The 14300-nt window shown below is 32.9% G+C and overlaps 1 long non-coding RNA gene across 1 annotated transcript; it reads left to right on the forward strand.

Annotated features, from left to right (window-relative positions):
- Positions 1-4634: 4634 nt before the first annotated feature.
- On the forward strand, positions 4635-7934 carry LOC110724200. Its single transcript, XR_002511898.1, has 3 exons — positions 4635-4792; positions 7332-7494; positions 7609-7934. It is a non-coding gene; the product is annotated as an uncharacterized LOC110724200 (long non-coding RNA).
- The last annotated feature ends 6366 nt before the right edge of the window (positions 7935-14300 follow it).

The following is a 14300-nucleotide window of genomic DNA, read 5'->3' on the forward strand; positions in this document are numbered from 1 at the left end:
CTAAAAATAGTCAACACTGCTTACCATTACGATAAACAGGGCGATTCAAAAGAAATACGGATTAGCAAAATATGCTAAGTACGATAAATGCAAGATAGTGTAAACTCAATTTATTTGCAAACATGCTTTTAAAACCTATTTCAATAATTAATCCAATAAGTTCAAAAATCATTATTCCAAAACCGATTCCAATTATTCAATATTCAAAATAATAGTTAATAAAACCAATTCCTTTATTAAGAACCAATTCCTTTTAATCCAATTCCTCACCCAAGTGTGCACACCCCCCAAGCTAGTCTCCTTATATTACAAGACTATTTTTGAGGAAAAACCCGGTCATACAAAGTCCATGACCTTATCAATAAATCAAATCCGCATAGTGGGATTACTAACATGCTTATAAAGCATTAATAAGAATAATTCAATGGTTCAATAAATTCTTTTGATATCCAATAGTTCTCAATATTACTTAAACACGATAAGTAATCCAAACCATTCAAAACATGATTTAAAAATCAATCATTCAAATACTTTTATTAAAATAAATACCTTCAAACATAATTTATTTCAAAATCAATTGAATTCAATCACCAATCAAATCATGTAAAACATGTTATTCAAAGCAATTACTTTCAAAGGTATCTAGCCACCTAAACGTACCTTGATCATAGCTAGAAAAGCCACACAAAAAGAACCTCAAGAACCTTGATTGAACACACCCTACAAATAAATATAACCTTAATCAATATAAGGTTAACAAATAATCACAAATAATTAAATTAAAACCTCCCAACTATATGTACATGAACCTTTCAACATAAACATTATTAAAAATCTGATTTTATATAATTAAAACTACTCATAATAATTATTTATAAATCCCCCATAATAATAATAATAATAATAATAATAATAATAATAATAATAATATTATTATTAGTTGAATAAGAGAAGAGAATAAGAAAAGATAAGAAATCAAGGAAAAGAGAAGAATTGGATTTGCGTTGGAAAGAATATGCAGAACTTGCAGAGGCTATAACTCCTTTGATATAACTCCGAATTGGGTGATTCTTGAGCCTAAACTCAAGTAGTTTTCGAGAGGAACAATATTTTGTGAAATGTTAATACCCCAAAACTGACCAGAAGTGTCCGAAAATTGGCTTCAAAGATAAAAGGGATGATTTGTGTAAAAAGAGGAGAAGAAAAGTAGAGAATTGGTGTGAATAAGTGGGAATAATTAAGGGTCTATTTATAGTGTTGAGGGTATAGAAAGGATATAGCTTAAGGTGGATGAGATTAGAATAAGAACATGATAAGTTTAAGTTTGTTGAATGAATTTGAGTAACATTTGGTCTAGATTAGTAGGTTGATTAAAAGATAAGAAAAATTAAATGGATACACATGTGGTTGTGTAGACACCTAAAAATGTCTCCCCAAAACCAAACCCGATGATGAACAACCTTTCACCGGCCATTATTGGTCGGGTTGAGTATTTAATCTTGGAGTGCTTAAATCAAAATTTCCATTTCATTAACCAACCCAACTCCTATCCCATTTCCCCAAACCATAACTTATTTTCCTCTTTTCGTGCCTTTAAACCCAAAATAATTCATTTCGTGTCCTTTAAAATCATTCATTTCATGTCCTTTTTATAAAAACATTTAATCCAGTTTATTTTGTCCATAATCAGGGTCCAATGATTTAATAATTGGATGGGGTTTGAAAAGAGCTTTCCAACAATATATTATAAACCCAAATTCAAGTTATAACGAATAAGTTATGGCCAAAATATTAAACTGAGCCCAAACCGAACCTAAGCCCACCTTACCTACGACCCAATGATCATGTGGAGGGTCCAAATTATTTAATCCCATTCCTAAACCAATTAGGATTAATTGGAGGCTTCTATAATTTTCTAAAATATCTTAATTATTATTTTTAAAAAGATAAGATTAAAGAGTTTGAAATTGAATAAAACTTTTCTTTTTGAAAGTCTTAATTTTATTCGAATTGAAAGACGTTCAAAGATAGACAGATATTATTTTCTTGCCTCATAGTTTTTATCCAAATATTATATGGTTGGATATCCCTTGAAATTATCTTTCCAATGATATATTATAATATTAATTCCGAGCTATAACGGAAAAGATATGAATAAAATGTCAAACTCTATCCAAATATAATACCGTCTCACTATTTCGGCTATATCTTTGGTTCTACAAAATATTTTAATCTGATTCTAATTGGGTTATAAAATAGACTTCAAGAGCTTTCCAAAAATATCTTATTCATCTTACTCCGATTTCTGGATCAAAAGATATGATAAAAACAAAAACCGCAAAAACTGCTATCTATCGCAAGAGTTTTAATCCGATTCGAACTCGATCTTTTCTTGATTCTTCGACCCTCTTTTTTCCCTATAAATAGAGGTCATATCACCCCTTTTTCAATCATCAACAAGTTTGATCATCAAATCCTTCTCTCTTCCTCTCTTTTACACCAAAATTCTACTCTCTCTCTCTCTCTCATATTCTAAGCCTTAAACTTATATTCCTAATTACATCATTCTTCCCTTAAGCACTCCAAGGAGTCCATACTTAACCCGAGGTTCCGTCCTTAAACCAAGGCGTGAAAGGTACATATAAATGAGGGTTTGGACCAAATCAACTCTACTTTCTATTTAATTTAATTTAATTTCTATTTAATTTATATTTTTTTATTGAAGTTACTAACAATTTATTCATGATGTAGCAATTTAAAGGAACGCGCAGAATGTGAGTAATTAATTAATTTAATTACTCTTATTTTATTTTAATATTGCTAGTATCATGATTAGGGTTATTTTATATTTGATTTGACTAACGCTATTATTGTTAAATTGCTTCCAATATTAATGTTTATTCTATTATTATTTATTGATCACTATATTGCATGTTTAAAGGGAATATGTAATTGGAAATCACGACTAATAAGATAATTTGGACAACCGGTTTAGGTTCCTTTTTAATCTTGTTGTTTAATCAAGTGATCACAATATTTTAGAGTAAGGTGTTGCATTAATATTCAACCAATTTAGCATAATAATAGTTTGGAGCAAATTGAATATTTTGTTTGTATGCCTTTGAGATCGCAGGAATCACTTTTCACTATAAGAATCGAGTAGAGGCCAATACGGGCGAATGTGACTCCATGACTCACTTCGTACCAACATCCCCGATCCTCCTTTCGTGGTTCCGAACCATATGAAGTTAGTAATCTCATGGATTATGAATGGGGTGTAACCTTCACGGGTCAATCGTTGTTACCTTTCGTTGTCCTTTTCTCGTGGTTGCCTTTTATGATCCGTGAACGATTTACAAGTTCCTTAAAAACTTGTTGGCGGCTCCCTACTTTGCTTTGTCCTTAATCGTAATGTCAATTCCCACTTCCTAAGAGTGCCAAGCATATTTACCACATGCTTTAACGTAGGCGCACTTCGAGCGACGCCTACAGGTTGGGAGAAGTAAGATAGGAACAAAATGAGATAGAGAATTAGAGGTTAATTTAAATAATTATTAACAAACTAAGGTGATAAAATCACTCTCAAAAACATGATAAGCTCACGTTTACAAAAATTTCTTTTGTTTTATTTTTTATATTTTATTTTATTTTATTTAATTATATATATATATATATATATAAACAAAAATCATAATAAAATAATTGAATAAATAAATATTTTAGATAATATCAAAATTAGTTAAATAGTTAGTATAATAAAGTATGGACCGACCTTAAAAAAAGATAATTAAACCTATATTATTAATTTAGAAATCCGAAAATAATTAATTATTCAAATGATTAAATACTTATATTTGACGCCAAAATTCAAATATTATTTTGGCTCTAAATAATGAATTTACTAAAATACCCTTTTTATAAAATAATTCTTAATTAATTAATTAGAAAATACGTTTGAAAATATGGGGTATTACATCAACTTCCCATAATAAGTTAGTTTTTTTACTCTAATATTATTTTCAATTAAAAATAATTTAAGATTTCAATATCAAATTTCAAAATAACATATGTTAAAAGAACATAATTTATATTGTAAAGTACATATAGTTAATACCTAAATAACACACTAATCAAACACAAAGAATATACGATAATAAAAGTAATTTAAATATGACATATGATAATAAAAATAGAATTTGGGTGTCACTACGACCTTAAAGAACATACACGCCAAATTCAAAGAACATACTTTGTATTATTAAATCCAAAAAAACATATATGTTTATCAACATATGTTAAATAACATAAGTTATAATGTAAAGAACATATAATTTTACTCAAAGAACACACTGATCACACTTAAAGAACATATTAAAGGTATGTTCTTTGTTAAACATTGGTATGTTCTTTATCAAACAATATATGTTATTTCCGCCTTATTTTATTTACCCGGGTGCACCATAAGTCGGGTGTATTAGAAAATTTTGAGATTCTCTAATATTACAGGTGTGTAAGTAATCATCCTCTTATTTTTTTAATTTTAGAAATTAGAACCATAGAGGCAACTGTTAAGGCCTATTCAAATTTATTTAGGTAACTGAATTGATTGGAGTCTTGGAGATAAGATGAAGTGAACCGAAATGAAATTAAGCTAAAGCTAATGCATTACCGCGTTAGATTATCTCATTTTTATAGTGCACCTTCTCTCTCTTCTATTAAAACTTCAAAGCGTTCTCTGACTTCTCCATCGAAGCGGCTTCTGATCTTCTCCTCCATTGGAGCAATTTCTAAGGTAATAATAATTTTTTTTTTTTTTTTGTTAATATTCATTGAATTTCAATCCCAAAATCTAGGGTTTTGTTTCACAATATCGTTGATTCAATTGTCAATATAGTCGATTTAGGGATCTTATAAGGCGGATTATTGAACTATTGGCTATACTTACTGAAGCTATGAATATTTATAACGAACAAAAATATTGCTAGGATTTTGTTATGTGCATTGTACGTTGATATTCTATGCAAGAAGATTTGATGTGATTTTTTTTACCCTAATTTGATAATTGAGTCAAATTTGATTGCTAATTTGTTGCATTGTTCGAGCCTAATTAAGTCCACAAGCGGAGCCTCTTTGGGGTTATTGGAGCCCGAGCTGTGTGCTTGGGTTTCGAGGCTAATCGAGTTTCAGCTCGCCGAGCCTGCCTAAATTCTATTGAACTCGCGCCAAATCTACTCTTAATCAGGCTTGGCTCTACGGTTTAGCACCCAAATGAACCCCTCTTAAGGGTTTTATGATTAGCAAGGCATCAATAGTCAATATCATCGAGTCACTTCAACCAATCAGCTTAAATTTGCTGGTAATAGTTTATAGCTCGATAATGTTAGAATGGAACTACGAATATGGGCCTATTCTCCCCAGGGGTTACAGGATTGCCTAATGCAAGCCAGATTATTGCCAGGAAGCTTAACAGAGTATTGGTTAATGACAATAGGCTTGCTATTTCCACGAACTCCGAAGCAGACTTCAATAGACCTGGATTTCAATCATAACCACAGAGCAGTCACCTCTCCTGCCCTAGCTTTGGGATGTGCCTGTTATAGACAGATATTGGTCGAATCCTAAAGTTATATGAATATCGTTTTCTTTGTTGCTTTTCTCATTTATTAGCTGATTTCAGACTTGCTATTCATGTGCGAATATTTGATTATTGAATCAAATATCCTTAAAATTATGTATTTTTCGAGATAATTGAATATGAAATTAGACCTCTTTCCCCTGGTCTATCGCTTGTCGTTGTATTCAAGGTTGTTAGCTGAGTTCATCTCATTAACTTATCTGATCATAAAAAAGTTTAACTTGTGTGAATATTATAAATTTGGAATTGACTTTTTGTTGTTGTATTTTGTGTGAGCTTAGTTTCCTTACAGGCATGAAAAGTTGTTGTCTTACTTTGGTGTTGTTGAAATCTATTGATCTTAATGAAATGTTTAACCTAAAAGTAATGATTTTATATGCATAGGTGTTTACCTGTAACAAGATGATAATCATGATTAATGTAAGTTTGAGAACCGTTATTGATATTATTAGTATGAGAATCATGAATAATGTTAGCTTGAGAAGTCGATTGATGTTAGAGTTCATGCATAGGTACGAGATGCCTCAAGTTAAGGCATTCAACCATTCCTTTAGTATTCCTTTGCTTTCACTTCATGGTTCTATCTATGGTGCTTTCTTACTCCCCTGTACCACAATGTTTGGCCCGTCGTTTGCCTTGATTGTCCCTCAATATGACAAGGTGCTATGTTCTGCATTTAACTTTCCCTTCTGGGTCCATCATCTTGACACTTATTAGTGATGATGCTGTAAATTAATTGTTGATTAATAGTTGTCATCATCCTGTGTTCCTTGATTGTTTGCAAGTATATTTTCAACTTCAGTGTTTGTCACCATTAGTGTATGGGTTGGTATGATTGTTTATGGTGTAGAGTAAAATAATTTTTGTATGGATTGCCAATTGGTATATTTTGTTTTCCACATTTTATTACTTGTTGCGACTTGAGAAAGAATAAGATTTTGAAGTTTGATGTTCAGTTGATTTTTTAGTATTGATGTATAATGATATATTGGAGGGGGCAGATTCTGCTTTTATGGATTGGTTTTCTTTCTCTTGTTAGCTTGAAAAATCAAGGGTATAGACGGCTTGCTAAATTGTTGTGATTATTTACAAGTTTCTGGATACTGTTTTTTTTTTTTTTTTTTTTTTTTTTTTTTTTTTTTTTTTCTCCCCTCTTTTTTCTCCTCTTTTAATTTGAAAAATTAACATTCTATAGCTTGCTAAGTGATTGTGATTATTTACAAGTTTCTGTTATTCTGTTGAATGTAGACCTATGTTACTTGGACTCGGATGAAGTGTCTAATTAGACATGGGTGTCCAAGTATCGGACTTGCCCATTTTCTCGAAAAAAATTGTGTTTTTAGTTAAAAATGAAGTGTCCAAGTGTCGGTGTCGGTGTCAGTGTCCGACATGAGTCGTGTCGACACGGACACGCGAGGTAAATGAAAGAGTCCGAGTAACATAGATGTAGACCGCTAATATTTTCTTCTGTGAAAACTGGAAATTGTACCTATAACTTTCACAATAGTGAACGGAATGGCTGTTGTCTGTGGTTAGCTGATCTTGATTTTCTATACTCTTATATTTATTCTTTTTAAGGCGTCTGAATCTGGTTTGGCCCTTTTATGTTATGCACTAGTCCTTAGTTAATTGCCTTGTGCTTGGTTGACTTCTCCGAGGCTCTTGCTAACTTTTATTACTTTTTACTGGCAAGCAGGATGGCAGAGCAAGAGGCTCCATTTTTCCCAAGGGAGAAGATTCTTGAGAGGCAAAAGTATTTCCAAAGTGTCCAGAAGCATACATATCTAAAAGGACCCCTCGACAAGGTCACCTCTGTTGCCATTCCTATTGCTCTTGCGGCTACATCATTATTCCTGATTGTAAGTCGTTTTTTTTAAGCCTTAATTATTTTCAATTTAGGTTTAAGAGAACTGTGCTTCATGTCCTCAGTTCTCACTTTTGGTTCTGTGTTACTTTTCACTTTTTTCCTTCAGGGTAAAGGGATCTATAACATGTCTCATGGAATTGGGAAGAAAGAATGATGATGCAATATTGCTTATTGGCTGCTAATAGGATTGGCTATAACTTGATAATTTTGTTGAAATATGCTTTCAAATTGTAGTTCTGATAATTATGTTGAAATATGCTTTCAAATTGTAGTTTTGTTTTCCTTTCAAAGTGCTTATCAGGCCTTTTCATTCTAGTGCAGCATTTTGCTTGGTATTGAAAAGCAATGCTTTTGTGCTATTTGTACATTTGTTTCTGATTTCGCCGAAAATATTTTGAATAATTGGTCCGAGTCATTTCTAGTTTACTCCAAGTCTGCATATACAGTATCATGAATTATTGAATGAGTAGTTTTTTACTGGCAGATTATGCAGAGAAGCTTCATTACCATTTTATGGTGATCTGTAGGATTATCGTGGTATTATATGAGAATTTTGGTGTGTTGGCATTGTGAAGTTTGCCCATAGAAAAGGTGAATTATGTATCGAAGAAACAGGGTACTGATACCTTTCTCCACAGTTCATCTATATGAAAGATTAAGCTCTCACACTGTAATTGACTAGACTAAAGTGTTGTTTAGGGCATAAGGGGAGGCTACACCAAGATACGTTAATGGCAGGGGACCATAAAAAATAATAATAATAATAAAAAAGAACTGTAGTATTTGTAATTTGCTAGATTAGTTATTATGATTTTGCTAGTTTATTACATGTAAAGTTTTAGGGCTTGTTCTCTTATGTTGAAATTCAATTCAGTTCAGCTCAGCTCAATTCCTAATTTCCTTCTCTTATAAAATATTCAATTCAGTTCAGCTCAGTTTAGCTGAGTTCAGTCAATGAGAACAGACCCTTACATTAGTCATCTAGTTTGATTTTCAATGATTACAAGCTTGATAGTTAAAAGAAAAAATTGTCACGAATAAAATGACTTTTTACTAATCTTCTAATAATAAAACAACATTTTCATTGTTTGGAATAAAATGACCTTTGACATGCATTTGCTCAAAATAGAACGTGATAGGTTGATAACTTGTTTAAGAAGTTAAATGTAACACGTGTTGTCATATGATTGGTCAATTTTTATTTATTTATTTGTAAAGTTTCTTGTAATAAATTTGATTCTATTTTTTTTTTAAAAAAAAACTAATAGCCCACCATCGCCTAACCTCCACTAGCCATTACCCCCACCCTCCAATACTCCACCCACCAGCTCGATCCCCTAGCCCTCACCACCACCCAGTCACCCACCACCGACATTGAAATCCAATCCACCACAAGCCCTCAACCTAACCTCGACGAATACCACTCCATCCCCCACCAGCCCGAACCGCCACCCTACTCTTCCACCATGAACTCGAAATGACGAAATTTCTTACCTACAACCCTCTACGAATCCGAAACTCTCCTATCGAAACCAATCGACCACCAACCCTTACCCCCCCACCATTTTGAAACACCCATCCCAAAAATTAGTCGGCGTTGTGGAGAAGTAAGAGGGGCTTTGGGCATTGCAGGAATCGAGAGTGGGGGGGGGGGGATGAGGCAAAGGGGCATGTGCTGGTGGCGCTGAACAGACGAGAGCGGGGAGGTTGCTGAATGGGGAAGGGGTTGAGCTAGCTAACGGGGAAATAAGGGTTATTTATTTATTTTTATTAAGTTTTGTTTTTACAAAAATTCATTTATTTAAATGAAATCTGTAAAAAAAAAATTAATATCTAAGCAATCGCAGTTATACATGTCTGGTTTAACCTATAAAATAGGTAGAAGTTTATTTATTTTATTTATAGAATATATATGTCAAAGGTAGTTTTATTTTAGAATAATCAAAAGGTTGTTTTATTTTTGGATGATCGATAAATGGTCGTTTTATTCCAGACAATTTTTCCCAATTAAAATATTGGTGGTTGGTTTGTTTGTCATAAAAAATCAAACACAACTTCATAGGAAGTGAAAGATAAATTGTGGTATTGCTTGGTTGACAAAACTTTGAAATGTCATACTTTCAATTTTACTTCACACAATTTGACGACGTATGTGACATATCATTGCAAATTGTACATTTTTTTATATTATCTTTACATATCACTATAATTTATAATTTTTTTGGGAAATTTTTTCATCTAATCATAATTGTAGGATTAATTTCTTTTTTTGTACATGCATAAATATTTATCCCATGAAACAACTTGTGTATCATTGAACTCATAAAAACTAAAACCAAACAAAGCTCAGTATAGAGGCACACTTACTACACTCAAGGGTTATTTTATTAAAAATAATAACATAAACATGAATTTAAAGTAAAAGGAGAGATATGAGGTTGCAAAGGCTATGGCTTTGGAATAAATAAATGGGAAATTCTCTTTAATAACATTGTAGTTTTAAATTTTCTCAGTGGTGAATTGCAAAAAACTTATTATCAATGGTAAACTTGAATTTTTTATATTAAGTTAACCATAACATTATTGATAAATTGTAGTTAAATATTTAACTATAGTTAGTTTATTTATTTTATTATTATTTTTTTACTTTAAAAAAAAAAGAAATTATTATTTTTAAAATAACAAAAAAAGTCAGTCCTTCCCCCACCAACCAGCCACCACTCTCCGCCCCAACCCATGCCGACACCCAGCCCCTCTCTCGCCGGCGCACAGACCTCCGCCTCCCCTTGAATTAGAGGTGATCAACATTGGCCCGGCCCGAAAATAGGGCGGGTTTGGGAAAGCATAAAAAGCATTTTTAGTTAAAAAGCCCGAACCCAGCCCGAAAAGCCCGTTTTGGCCCAACAAGCCCTCTACTTTTTTACGGGTTTGTGCATGATAAATTGTGTTAAGGCTCGGCCCGACCCGATTTTTTATCACCTCTACCTTGAATCGACAATAGCCATTACTACCTTCCCCACCGTTAGTTTCGGCCGTATAATAGTTTCGACCATCTTCCCCGCCCTTAGTTTCTTTGCCGTCAACAGCCTTCCTTCACCTTCTCTTTCGTCGACGTTTTTTTTTTCTGATCATTTCGCTTCCAATTTGACCTTCTTTCTCTTCGTTGAGATTTGATGGGTGGTTTCTTGCCGTTGATCTTCTAAATTGGGATTTGCAAGAGAGAATTTGGGGATTTTTGTAGAGTTAGGGTTTTGGATAAAAATCAAGATTGGGAGGATGCATGGGGAATTGGGGTGGAGGGAATAAGAGGGGGAGTCTGGCAGGGGAGGGACGCCGGATGGCTAGGGGAGGGGTCATCAGGTAGTTGTGGTGGAAGGAGGAGAAAGATCGAGAGGTAGGTTATAGTTGCGGTGGGAGGAGGGTCGTTCAATAGGCAGTGATTTAGAGGTTGTGCAGTTGGTGGTAGTTGAGGAAAGGGAGGGGGATGGAGGCGGTGATTTAGGGGGGATGTGCGCCGGCCTGGGGAGAAGGGTTGGGATGCTGACGGTCGGGTTGCTTGCTGTGGTTGTGGTTGGCTGGTGGTTGAATGGGTGATTGCTTATTTTAAAATTATTTTTAAAATAAATTAATTGTTAAAAAGTAATTAAACCAACCATGGTTAAGGAATTTGGTTAAAATAGTTATTTTCTTTGGTAACAAAAAAAATTCAAGTTTATTAATGATAAAAAGTTTCTTTTGTAATTCACCACTGAGAAAACTTAAAAATACAATGTTACCAAAGAGAATTTCCCTAAATGATTTGAGAAGAGTCAAATATGATGACTCTTTAGGCTAGGTAAGCTAATAATGTAGGTTCAAGCCTCCAAGTCTAGCTCTAAAGGGAAGGGGTGAGCATTGAAAATCCCTTTAATATGATCATGTATGCAATGAAATGAATGTGATATCAATTTTGGCCACACCTCGATGTGAGGTTGCCTAAGTTTCTGTTAGAAATCAGGCTGAATGTAGCTCTAGCTGAATTCACACAAGATTATGTAAACCTCAAAGAGGTCTTTTAAGGGTTGTAACGTGGTTAGGCTAAAGGTTAAAGAAGAAAGGATAAAAGACTCAAGACCTTGATAAGCCCCCCAAGATGTGCAATTGTGTTTTTGGAATTTTGAACTTTGCTAGCTACATTTTTCAATTTTGAACTTTGCTTTTATTTATTTTGCTTTGAATTTTTCTTTTGCATAATTCTCCAAAATCATGTGGTCTATCACACATTTAGCATTCATGTTTCTCAGGCACGGTACCAAGCACTCAGTCAAAGACACAATTCGAGACTTGTTCATATAAAAAACATTAGAACATTTGCTCTTTTACATTGTTTATTATTATTATTTTTTTATTACTACTACTTGCTTTTTTGTACATTACAAGATTTCACACCTTCCCATCCCTAGTGGAGTCGCCAAATTGTAAGGTGTCGCACAAAGTGCGCCTATGTGGAGCATAGGTGGATATGATGCTTAGCAATCATAGAAAGTTGGATTTGACATATAACGAAAGGGACAAAAATAGGGAGCCACCAACAAGTTTTTAAGGAACTTGTAAACTATTCGTGGATGACTAAAGGCAATCACAAAAAGGGACAAAACCAAAGGTAACAAAGATTTGATCAATGAAGGTTACACCCTATTCATAGACAATGAGATTACTAACTTCATAGTGGTCATAAACCATAACTAGCAAGATATTCGGGGATGATGGTACAGATTGAATCATGAACCCAATACGTCCGTATTGGCCTCTACTCGATTCTTAAAGTGACATTTATTAATTGCAACCCAAAAGACATACAAACAAAAATCAATTCGCTCTAAAGTAATTAATCTTAGCCAGTTGAATTTTTAATGCACACATAGATCTAATTATTGTGATCACTTGAATTCAACAACAACATTACTAGAAACCTAAACCGATTATCCATATTATCTTATTGAGCGTAATTTTTAATTACATAATCCCAATTAAACATGTAATATAGGTGACGAAAACAACTAAAATAAATCATATAAAATAAATAAGCATGCATAAGTATAGGAAGCAACTCAATATTATTTATAGAACGAATTAAAAGCTTCCTAACCATGATACTAAATAATTATTAATAAAATTCTAACCATGATACTAAGAAGAATAATATAATGCCTGAACATGATACTAATAATATAAAATAGGAAAAATTGCCACCATTGATCCCAACTTTTCTCCATCCGCCAACATTAATCTCAACTTCAGTTTATTCCCTATCACTCCTAACTTTGCACCCTATTAATATTTATCATCCCAACCGATCATCCAACCTTATGTAGAACTGACAATATTTCCTAAAAAATAACAATCTTAAACATGATACTAGACAGAATAAATATTGTAGAATTAATTAAACGCAACAAATAATTAAATCTACTTACTTCGATTGCGAAAAATTGTAACTACATCGCAAATAAATGGTTAGTAAACTTCAATAAAATAATAAATTGAAATAATCTAAACTAAATTAAACAAAATAAATTAAATTGAGTTTAGATTGAAACCCTCACTGTTTATGATCAACCTTTCACATAGTGGACAACCAATATAGCTTCGGGTAAAGTATTGATATTTAGGAACATTTGAAGGAGGAATTTGAAAGGTTAGAAGAATGGGAGATTAAAAGAATTAGAGTATGAGTGAGAATGTGAGCAGAAAACGATCTCCCATGTCCTACGAAAGGCTACTATATATAGGAAAAAGACAAAAAAAAGGATTTACGAAAAAACCATCTCGACTCGGTAAAATTGTTGCGTCGAGGAAAAAATGCCACATGCGGCATAAATGGCATTCCACGTGGCAATATGTCACTCCACGTGGCAAAGGAGTTTCAATCCCATAAAACATGTCACATTCCTTAACAAGATTCAATGGTTTGAGAAAGGTTGATAAAATAGGGGGTTTGAATGATACTCCTTGTGCATTTGGAAAGGATGCATCATGTGTGTCATGGACTATAATCGTCTATTTGATTCACATGTTTTAAGAGCATGTTGTGATAGATTTCAATCGAAAACCAATTGAACACTGGAATACAATTTGAAAATCCTAAATTCCTTGCGTAATGATTAAGGAAGATTCTTATTGTATGGAGATGAATATTATTATAAAATTTAGAAGTTGCAAAATTCAAATTCATGTTTATGAGAATGTCTAATGAATTGTATTAACTAAGCTATTTCAATAGCCTAAAGACATAAAAGACTCATTTGAAATGACATGATGGTGGATGGTTGTGGTTATGTGCTAGAGAGTCACAATTACAAAATCATCAGTCATGTTTCCCTATGTTTATCAATTAAAGCAAAGTTTTAATTTTACTTAATCATGGTTTAATATTAAATCATTATTCAAGATAATTATGAATTGTTGAGATCATCAAATGCGTAATTTAGTGAATGAAACCCCGCAAGTGAGCATAATTCATAAATTATTTTAAGTTCCTAGTTCAAAATCATTAAATTGGACATAGTAATTTCAATAAATGAAATAGCATGTAAGATTCATTGATAGTTCAGTTTCATGGGATATAGGGACATAGAGATGTTCAGTCAATCACATGGATATATATGAATGATACATGATCAAACTTTGACCTACCTTGAAGTTCAGACCTACCTTGAAGTTCAGGTATAGAACTTCCGAATATATTAGTGGATTCCTTTGACATGAGTAGGACACTATTTTTGCTTAATGATCAATTTAGCTGTGATTGTACTCCAC

Source organism: Chenopodium quinoa, unplaced genomic scaffold (genome assembly GCF_001683475.1).
Source record: "Chenopodium quinoa cultivar QQ74 unplaced genomic scaffold, ASM168347v1, whole genome shotgun sequence".
Lineage (NCBI taxonomy): Eukaryota > Viridiplantae > Streptophyta > Magnoliopsida > Caryophyllales > Amaranthaceae > Chenopodium > Chenopodium quinoa.